This window comes from Gadus macrocephalus, chromosome 6, assembly GCF_031168955.1.
Source record: "Gadus macrocephalus chromosome 6, ASM3116895v1".
NCBI lineage: Eukaryota > Metazoa > Chordata > Actinopteri > Gadiformes > Gadidae > Gadus > Gadus macrocephalus.
In genome coordinates, this window is record NC_082387.1 from 21,100,486 (window position 1) to 21,110,485 (window position 10,000).

At 44.0% G+C, this 10,000-nt stretch overlaps 1 long non-coding RNA gene across 1 annotated transcript in view; it reads right to left on the reverse strand.

Annotated features, from left to right (window-relative positions):
- LOC132460005 (uncharacterized) overlaps positions 1-10,000 on the reverse strand; it is a 146,957-nt gene that overhangs the window by 103,031 nt on the left and 33,926 nt on the right. The window lies entirely within an intron of this gene.

Consider the following 10,000-nt stretch of genomic DNA (forward strand, 5'->3'; position numbering starts at 1 on the left):
CACATCGCAGGGAGGTGTGAGAGAGGACAAAAACAAAGTCAATCAGTTATTATTGAAAGCAAATACAAGCACTTTGTTGTGTGAGTGCATAGAAATTAACGGGGGAGAAAGAAAGAATTAGAAGTTGTGTGTGGACAGGCAGTCCTACCCACGCTCACACCCACTGCCATCGGGGAGAAAAAGTCAGGCAAAAGCATTTCATTATTCCAAGGTGAGGCTTTAAAACAGTATTTTAAACGTTACCCTGCTGCTCGGGATCATGAAAACCCTTAATTTCATGCAAATGAACAGCATGGCGCGCAGGGCTTAATGTAAACGAATGCTTCCTTTGTGCGGCTGGAGGAGCGAGCTCCCTCCAACAGCCAACATTCCCAAGGATTCTTTAATTGCTATCTGGAATTATGTAAATCCCTGGGCTAGGCTGAGTGCAATTATCCAGCACCTCTCCACTGCCAGCTTTACTAATGTCTAACAAAATATCGCTTGCTGACATTTAGACGTGGTAATGCAAATGAGAATGAATTTTTCTTACGAGACAAAGGGCAGCGGAAAAGATCACACCGTTTAAAAAAAAGAAAGGGTGAAAAGTAGTGTTTGTAAGGGATCGAAGGAAAAGCAATGCTGATTAAGAGATGAGCCCGGTGTTGAGACTCTACGATACGCGGTTATTTTCCTTGGTTCCTTGCTGTTGATCCATGGCTCCTGTGTACGCCACGAAAGGTTGAACTGAAGCCCAGGACGTTCATATTGGGGGGGGGGGGGGGGGTTGAATTAATTGCGGAGCGGGTCTCCTTTTCAGTAATGATACGGGGCTCCTCGCCGTGGCTCATTGTTAGGGACTATCTCTCCACCGTGATGATGCTGGACGGTTTGAGGCACGTCCGCCCCGTTCATCTCCCCCAGGTACAGAGATAGATGTGGGCCAGGCCTTGGCCCACGGCCCCTCTAGTCCCCCCCAACCCCCCCTTCCCCATGTTTGCTGCCTGGAACACCTGCCCCAATGTGCTCCCCCCCCCCCCCCTCCATCTTTACCAGGCCAAGGAGGAGCACTGGGTCTCTACCCACAGCACCAGGGGGGAACAGTGGGGAGGAGCGCGATGAGGAGGAGCAGAGGAGCAGTGGGGAGGAGGATGTCTGTGGGCTGGGGAGATCTGCCGCCCCCCCAGAAAACGCCATTCTTTAACCAGAAAATCAAATTACAGGCCTGCTGACATGGGGGAAAAGTGGGCATTAATATTTCAGTATGCACACCGCTTTTGTGTGTGCGTGCTTGTGTTTGTGTGTTTGTATGTGTGTCCTTGTGTTTGTCTCTCTGTGCGTGTGTGTGTGTGTGTGTGTGTGTCTCTCTGTGTGCGTGTGGTGGTGTGTGTGTGTGTGTGTGTGGGGGTCTGTGTGTGTAAAGCTTCTAACGCTCCCTTGCCAAAACAACAACATAGTGATACACCAACAAGTGCCTGTCTCCACTAGTGCTGGCATATAAAGCACTGCGACTATATGTTAGAGAAACAACATCACTAATGATCTGTTGTTGTGGGGCTGGGGGAGGGGCTAGGTTAGGTCTTATTAGGGGAAGCACGAGGATTGAAATCCACTCTGGTTGGCACGGTCCATGTCATGTGATGTTTGCATTGTCTCAACATGGCTGAGGTATGGGTAATGATGACAGAGATGAAGAGTACACACTGTTTGCCTTGCTGTTGTCTCTGGCCCGTGATTCTGGGAAATAAGTTAAGCCCTGGTGCTTCAGCAAGACAGGAGAGGATCAGTATTGATTAACTGGACTGGTTGACTTGGGGATGTTTTGAAATAGAATGAATAACACAAATTTTAACATTTTAAAAAGGCACGATGATCATCATTCTTTTCTAGATCATTATTCCGATCATCTTGATTAAATTAAAGCAAGGATAATATTGTTCAATATTTATTGATCAATATATAATTTTTATGTACCTTATGGTTTTCTTGTTTATGGAGATTGTTCTCATCATTTGGATTTGGTTATTTCATGGAAGCAGGCACAGATCATCCTTAAATATACTCAGAAACGGGGGAACCGTATACCTCTGGTCTTACTTACAGATTTCATGTCTTCACGTCCTCCACCACATTCTAACAACGCCGTTAGCATTGCGCTAAGGCACCATCACATTTCATACTTAACCCCACCCCAACCCCACCCTAACCCCACCCTAACCCCCCTGCTTCTCCCCTAGTAACACCAACCTTGCTCCCAAACTCTGACCACACCACCTCAAGCCCTCAAACCCCCTAACTCCCTCCCCAACGACCACCACCGCCACCTCCACCTCCACCCCCACCCCCGCATCCATCAGCAGGCTGTCATGGCGGAGGGGCTTGTATGGCGCTCCTTGATGCGGGCCATCAAGGCCTTCCGTCTAACGCGAGCCGACACATCATAATAACAGTAAGAGGCCTTTCCTGTCCAGTGTCATGCTTGGAGAGATTAGTTCCCCTCCACAAAACCCAGGTAATTTGCTTTCGCCGAAACACATTTGTAGATGGGAAGGCAGATGGGGGGGGGGGGGGGGTGGTTGTTCTCCCAGGTTAAGTATTTCACAGGGAGGAGACACCGGTGAGTCGCACCGTGTTTGGGCATCCTCCAACGCCGTTATGCCGTAAACTGGTTTTTAAGTGTATCACGGTGAAAAGCCTTTACCTTGGTCATGCATGCACCGCTGCATGCCGTGGTATGTAGTCGGTGACTGTGTGTCCACACTGGGGTCTCGGCCTCTCTCTCTCCGTCTCTCTCTTTCTCTGTCTCTCTCATGGTGTCTGTCTCTCTTTCTGCTAGCCTGCTGAAGTGGAAAGCAATATCATAACGCAGAGATATATTATCGTAAATGTGCTTTGACATTTTTTGAACAGAGAGGTAGATGGAAAAAAAAAAAGGGGAAAAAAAACATTCTCTCAGCTTTTGCACAACGTTGACGTCAGAGATATGCATGATTTGCTGTGTGTTTTACTAAGCAGTTCTGTCCATGCTAAATCACGAGCGGAAGTGAAGTTGACCACTGAGGGACAAGTCAGTAAACCATAGTTGTTTTATGGCTAACATTATTTCCTACTGAATTATTAGTCGGTGGAGTTACAGATCAGCATGGGTTTGACAATGGCGTTGATTTAATGGGACATTAACACATCAGTAATCCCGTGTGACCGTCGGGCAAATCCTACATTTAGTTTTTTTTGTTTTTTGACATATCTTTGGGAAAAATAATTTGTTATTGCAAAAGGTAGTTATGCTTTTTGTTGTTGTCGTTGTTTTTTCCCCAGATGTCTATTTCATTCTTTATTAATCACAGATGAAAATTCAGAATTCCCCTCAAGGTCTGGTGTGGGGAGTGTGTGCGTGTGTATATATGTGTTTGTGTGTGTGTTTTTACATTTGGTTCATGATCATATTTCATAAACAGCACATTTGAATTTTTATGTACAGAGTATGCAATATTCATGATAGACTGAATATGTAAATAGGTAACCTTTATTTATGACTCCCTGCCAGACTCTTACTTTTAAGTAATACTTTGCACGTGAAGATGGATAGATACAAATATTTATAAAGGCGACTATTTGTGTGGCCATGGTATGATTGATAATTAACAACATAATCAATGGGACAAAGTTATAATGCCTGCTATATATTTTATACGATTTCTGGGAATGCAATATAAATAACCATCTTTAAGTCAAAAGTACGCAAAGCCCACACTCACTGTTTACACAGAGGACAACAAGGAATAAAAATACGGGGTTCTGCTGCTTGCTGGCCTGCATTAGAAAATAGTGTGACACTGTTCAAAACCAAGAGAAAATATCCATATTTATTTGAATGAATAACCCGGGAAAAGGCCTGGAACCACTCAAGTCTGCATCTTTTAGTCACACATTTAATCCTAATGCTACATTCCATTACACTTGCAGCCCGTAAGTGCCGGGGAATTACCCGTTTGCAGCTGAAGGACTCCTTTTTCTCATTGTTTAGAGAGTGGTTAGCATGCCGCGGATGCTCCAAATACAATTTTACATCCACTTATGGAAATCCATTGTTCCTTGAACATTTCCCCATACAAACCAATATATGCTTTTCTAAGAGGTCCGAGACCTCAATTACATCTAAGGCAGTTTGTCCTGCTGCTCGCCGTGCCTGCTGAAGGGGCCTGGAACCGCTGTGTCAATGCTACCCTCTTGTGACCGCTTTGCAGCAGAGGCACTCTGTTCTCCAGCTGCAGCACAGAGCGCCAAGGAGGAGCCGCGTCTCACAGCAACGCTTGACGGCTCGCACGCTCAGCCCATCGCATCTTGGATTTCTATTTTTCTTGCTTTTTAAGAGGGACCCGTGTATTGCAGGTGGTGGGCTAGTCTCATAGTATAGTACATAACAGGAACGTTTTAACATTGATCAAACGTTATTGTATTGTCTCTTGAAAAATACTGGAAATATCCTATTTTTTCTTTAACAATTATCTTGACTGTGGGAGTCATTTAATAAAATGAATCAAACTAAAAACACATCGCCGCTGTGGTGAACCACGAAGACGAGGGCATTAAAGAAACAGCAAAACAGAGATAGGGACCGTGTTGGCGACGATACGGCTGAGATGTGACATCACAGCACGGCTGCAGGGCTCTTTCATTAGAGGCAGAGCCGTCTGCAGAGCTGCTCTGCTGACATGCAGACAGATATGCATGTCAGGGACATGAGAGCGGGAACAATTGGTGGGCACTTCTCCTGCTGTCCTATTCCTGGTGAGGTAGAAGGCATGCAGTCCTGGAATATAGACAGTAACAAAAGAATTAGACATGTGGACGAGCAATCCAGACAACAGCATGGCTCATTTGTCACAAATGGCAAAAAAAAAAAAGGGCCAAAAACTGAATTATAAACAAAGGAATTTGCAGTCTGTGCGCATTGCAGGGCGGAGGGTGAATTAGAGGTCCATACTTTAGTTAGCCATGATGTACATTCACGAAGAGGCTCGAAACAAATATTTGACATACATAATTATCAAATCTTTAAAAGTTGAAGAGAATGGACAACGTGAACTTATACCTGTAAATGAAATAGCTGTTAAGACAAAGCTGTCCATAGAAAAAAAAGAAAAATCCTGAACCACATCCTGCCGATCGATCAGCACCTCTCATCGAGGACTATCAGCCGTATGTTACGTTCAAACGATGTTACGTAACATGACAGCCGTCTCAGACATACACATGCCTGATTGTCTTCTCAATGGAAAGCCAACGCAGCAGGACACATAATGAGCCAGGACCATTAGATATTCTGCAGAGAAACAGCGTTTGAGATGACATCTTCCATCAAGTGTACCGAAAAGTAAGAGGGGACAGATAATCAATCCGAATGGATACATCAATAGCAATAAGCTTGGATCTTTCCCGCTGAAACATTAGCATTGCACTATCTAGCCGCTAGCTTGTATTAAAACCCAGATTATTGTTTTTTTTCCTTGTTTGTATTCATCAAAACAACCATTAAATTAAGACACATAACGACCAGTAAATAACACACCGAAAAAAAGTGCATTATTTCCCTCTCACTCTGTTGTGCTCCTATTGTGTGTGTGTGTATCTCAGAAGAGGGCCGTAAGACAGGGGTTGTGTTGACATCTCACACAGCCTCCCCCCCAGGTTAGAACGTGCCAATCACAGGCCTTGTGATTGCAGGAGTCTCCGCCCCACTCTCTCATTGACACCTCCTATCGACTTCCCTTCAAGCCGATCGGTGAGCCCAAACCGTTCTATTCAGGGTGACCCGGGCAGCCGGGGCCGTCACCACAGCGGCCGACAGCTTGATTTGTGCCCTCGCACGCGGCCCCTCCTTCTCAGCGCCAGCAGCCATGACTTGTGTTCACTCCAGAATGCATCTCAACTCATTTGACTCTGGTTTAATTCGCCCCGTCTCCATAGTTTACAGCGGGTGTGTCGTGGGAGCGAGCAAGCGTGGTTTCCATGGCACCCAGGGCGATGAGCGCGGACTTCAAACAGAGAAGAAGAATAGGTCCACGGATTTGTTTTGGTGTTTTTTTCCACCCTAACGCCCGGCATGCAAACATATGACCTAATAACATGCTAGACTGGTGTTATTTATGTCATATAATCATTTCAGGTCCCCGAGGACGGAGTCTACACACAAACCATGACCAAAATACATATTTAGATTTATTTGTCTGCGACTGTCCAATAAAACATATCCTTTGAATTTCCATCTCCGGGCTGTGGTCCCAGTGGGAGTTACGGGCTGAGAAATGTAGTGCTTTCAGGCTTCAGGGAACAGCAATGTGAGGAATGTTCAGGGTGGAGGAGGAGAAGAGCAGTTCGCCTCCCTAAATGTTGTACGATGAAGAGACAAAGAAGTCGTTTTTTCTTCTTTATTTTTTTCTTCTTTTACGTTTCAACAGCCTCCGAGGGTTCAAGGCCTGTGTGGAGAAATGGAGGTGCAATCATCATCCTCATCTCACGAGAGAAGATCCCCGTCTCTTCTCCGCTAACTCAATCTCTCTGTCTCCCATCTCTTCTGTTTTTTCTGTTCCCTATCCGTCGCCTTCGTTTCCAGTGTCTTCGTCTTCTCAGGGTTTTTTTCCGTTGCGGCTCCGCCCTTCTGTGAGAGACTCGAAACAATGTGCTTTCTATCAAGGAAAAACGTTTGGAAATACCCAAATGAGCACTTTTTCTGAATGCCATTTTCTATTACTGGGGAATAAAATGGTGGACCTCATAATGAAACAAGTCTAGATTGTATGGATGGAATTGGTCTTTTTAATGATGTGCTTATGAACACAGAGCAGGGATGAAAGTTGGGTGCCCTTCAGCGCTGATTCCGCTGCTATGCCACCCACACATGGCGGAGGGTGTTTGTGGTGGGGCAGACATCCCCCTCAGTGACCAGAGTCATAAATGAATTGCCATAAAAAGGATTACTCGCGAGCTCAATGGCTTTTTACGTAATTGTGTGGTGGTGAAAGTGGGTCAGGGTGCCCTCCATAAAATTACAATAAATTGTGCATTCTCTCAATGACTTGTTGGACGAAAAATAACCAGCCATTATATAAAAAACAGAGGCATATGGATGAGAAAAAGTATTGAAAAGCATTAAAATGGTAATGTTAATAATTCAGCCATATATCAAAGGAGCTTAAGTGTTTGAGTGTTCTTCACACGATTTCACATGAAAGTCATTAAAACCCATCTGCATTTGGTGATGTTTGGTTTGAAATAACGGCCTGGCCAAACACAACACATACTATATCCATGCTCCCAAACCATTTAATTGCGTAATGAAATTCCAAGCCAGTCTGCTTTTTGTCCCTTTTAGTAACACAATGTCGCTTGTCACACTAAACCCTAAAGCCTTTCTATAAAAAAAAACAAGTACACAATGGTTTCAATATTAGATGTTTGATTATTTTTTTAAATGTCAAATGTTTTGTTTACCCGCTACAGCGCTCAACATCGGCTAATTAAATCCTGTTCTGTTGCTAAGGACATGACAACACTGCAACTTGACACCTCACACTGCAAGTTCGTGAGTGATTTCAGATATCAATTAATTTCAACTTGATTTAAAAAATGACAAGAACTATTCTACTATTCTTTTATTCGGCTGAGGTGCTGCCATCACAATAGGGTGCTCGCCATATTGGTTTCCGCGACTATCTTTAATTAGCAATGATCAGGAGGAATTATAAGCAGTGGTTAACAACATTGCACTCCTCAATGACCCTGATAGATGGTCAATTATAGTGATCAGTTTGTGGCGTTTATTGGATTTAAAGTGGCAGTGATGGGCCCTTTTGCCCTAGCCTGGGTAATTATCAGATTTCTGCATGATTTAAGGAGACACGGTGCAACAGGAGGGACTTGACGTAGATTTAATACATTTCTCATCTATGTATTTATGCAAGAGTTAACAATGGGTGACATGGGGGAACACTGAGTCAAGTCAGTGTGGAATTCATTAGAAGCCTTGCTTAGACAGAAGTACAGCACGCGTCCACGTTGTTTTGTAGGCTTTGTTATTAACGACAGTGTGGATGCAACATATACACATACCAGCAACACATATTATTAGATTCAAGGTTTATCATAATCTATATATACTTTAAACCCAATATACTCTCCTCTATAATACAATATCACTACTGTACCGCAAAGTTAATGTCATTGTATCAAATAATTGGTTTTTTTTTCTATGAAACTGACCATTGTCACAAATCCCTTGGGGCGTTCTTCCATAGCCTCAGCTCAGAGTACAGAAGAAAGAAATGAAGAAAATAAAAATATAGAGACCAGCATGGGCCTAGGTCAATATGCCCTCCCCTCATCCTGCATGCAGTACAAAATAGAGACCAGGCAGACAGACCAATAAAGTTTGTCTACTTCTTCCATACAATCATCGGAGTTGCAGATCCGTTCCTCCTGCTCTCCGCTGCCCGGCGGATGATCTGGTCCCACGGAGAGAGAGCGGGCTAGCTTGCGCTCCGCGCAGTCGACAGCTAGCTGTATCCCGACACCTGGATGAGATGCACTGAAACGGCTGCAGCAAACTCAGGAGGAACATCAGCGCCTTGTTTATTCACCGGGCGGCTGTTGTTTTTATCCTTCTCTCCACATGCCAGAAAAGGTCAGAGACAGAGGATTATACCGTGCGGCTGAGGTAGAACTCAATAAGAGCTTGGCGGTGAAAACAGAATCATCCATATTTGAAGCAGCTGGCCCTAAGAGAGGGAGATCTTCCACCAGGGTGCCAATTATTCCACTTCTCAGGGTTTAGCTGTGGAAACACCTGAACAAACAAACGCAGGAGCCCAGGTGTACTTCACCGCGTAACCTCAACAGCCAGCAAGACTCTGAATTAGCAACTGAATTGATTTAGTAATATACTGTAGATGTTATGCATATTCAATATTTAAAATGTTGTATTATAATAGTTGCACGGATGGCTAAGGAGGTGCTCCATGTTCTGCTGAATAATAATCTTCAGATCTTCAGGTGTGCCTGGGTATGTATATCTTCTATTGTCCTCATGGACTTATTAAAGTCAGCACAGCCCCTGCTCTATAATCCTGATGTTTTATTAATCGTGTCCTCCAGTACAGCTCCCCAAATACTTTTTGATTTTGAGGTTTTGAGGAAGTGCAGTGAATTGGATACAGAGCCCGGGTCTGGGATGACAGCGTGCTTTATTTTGCTCTCCTATTGTGCAGGCAGGACACTATAGCAGCATCGCAGGCTGTTTGGAATGGTTTTGACATATACGGTATATGTTTGGTCCATTTCCAGTTAAGGGGAATACTGGGAATGGTGCTTTCGAATACATATACGAATACATATACCTGCCCAAATAGTCCATGTTACAGAAGCATGAGCAGAAGATTTCTTGGACTTCATTGCTCACTGCTCCTCTTTTCAGGCCTTTTCATTTTCATTAACTCATGAACCCACAAAGGCTTGACTCTTCACCAAATTATCCAATTTGGATCAAAGTACTGATGTTCATTTTGTTGGGGATGCTGGCTGTTTGAGGGTACATAAATTGCAATTTATCTTGTGCTGCTTCTATCATTGTTGAATCACCCTTTATTTATATTGAAGTGTGTAATTGGTTACATAGCAATGGAGGAGGGGGGGGGGGGGGGGGGGCGTTGCATAATTACACACACATACTATTTACTGTGATACGTTTGATGACATTAAAACTTGATTGATCTAGTGTCACCTTGATCTGCTGCTGGGTTAATATTAGCTCCATTGAGCAAATCGACATAAAAGCAAAATAATAATGGTACGAAGTACATACCACACGTTAGAAATAAGCTTCCATAATTCCCTGGTGTTTTATTTACATATTAACGGTTAATCTACCTCCTACTGATACTGGAGGTTCAGAGATGTAGGTTCAGAAGCTGAGATGCCCTTCTCTCATGTCCCCATGAACCCATGTTGGCTGGGGAGACTCCAT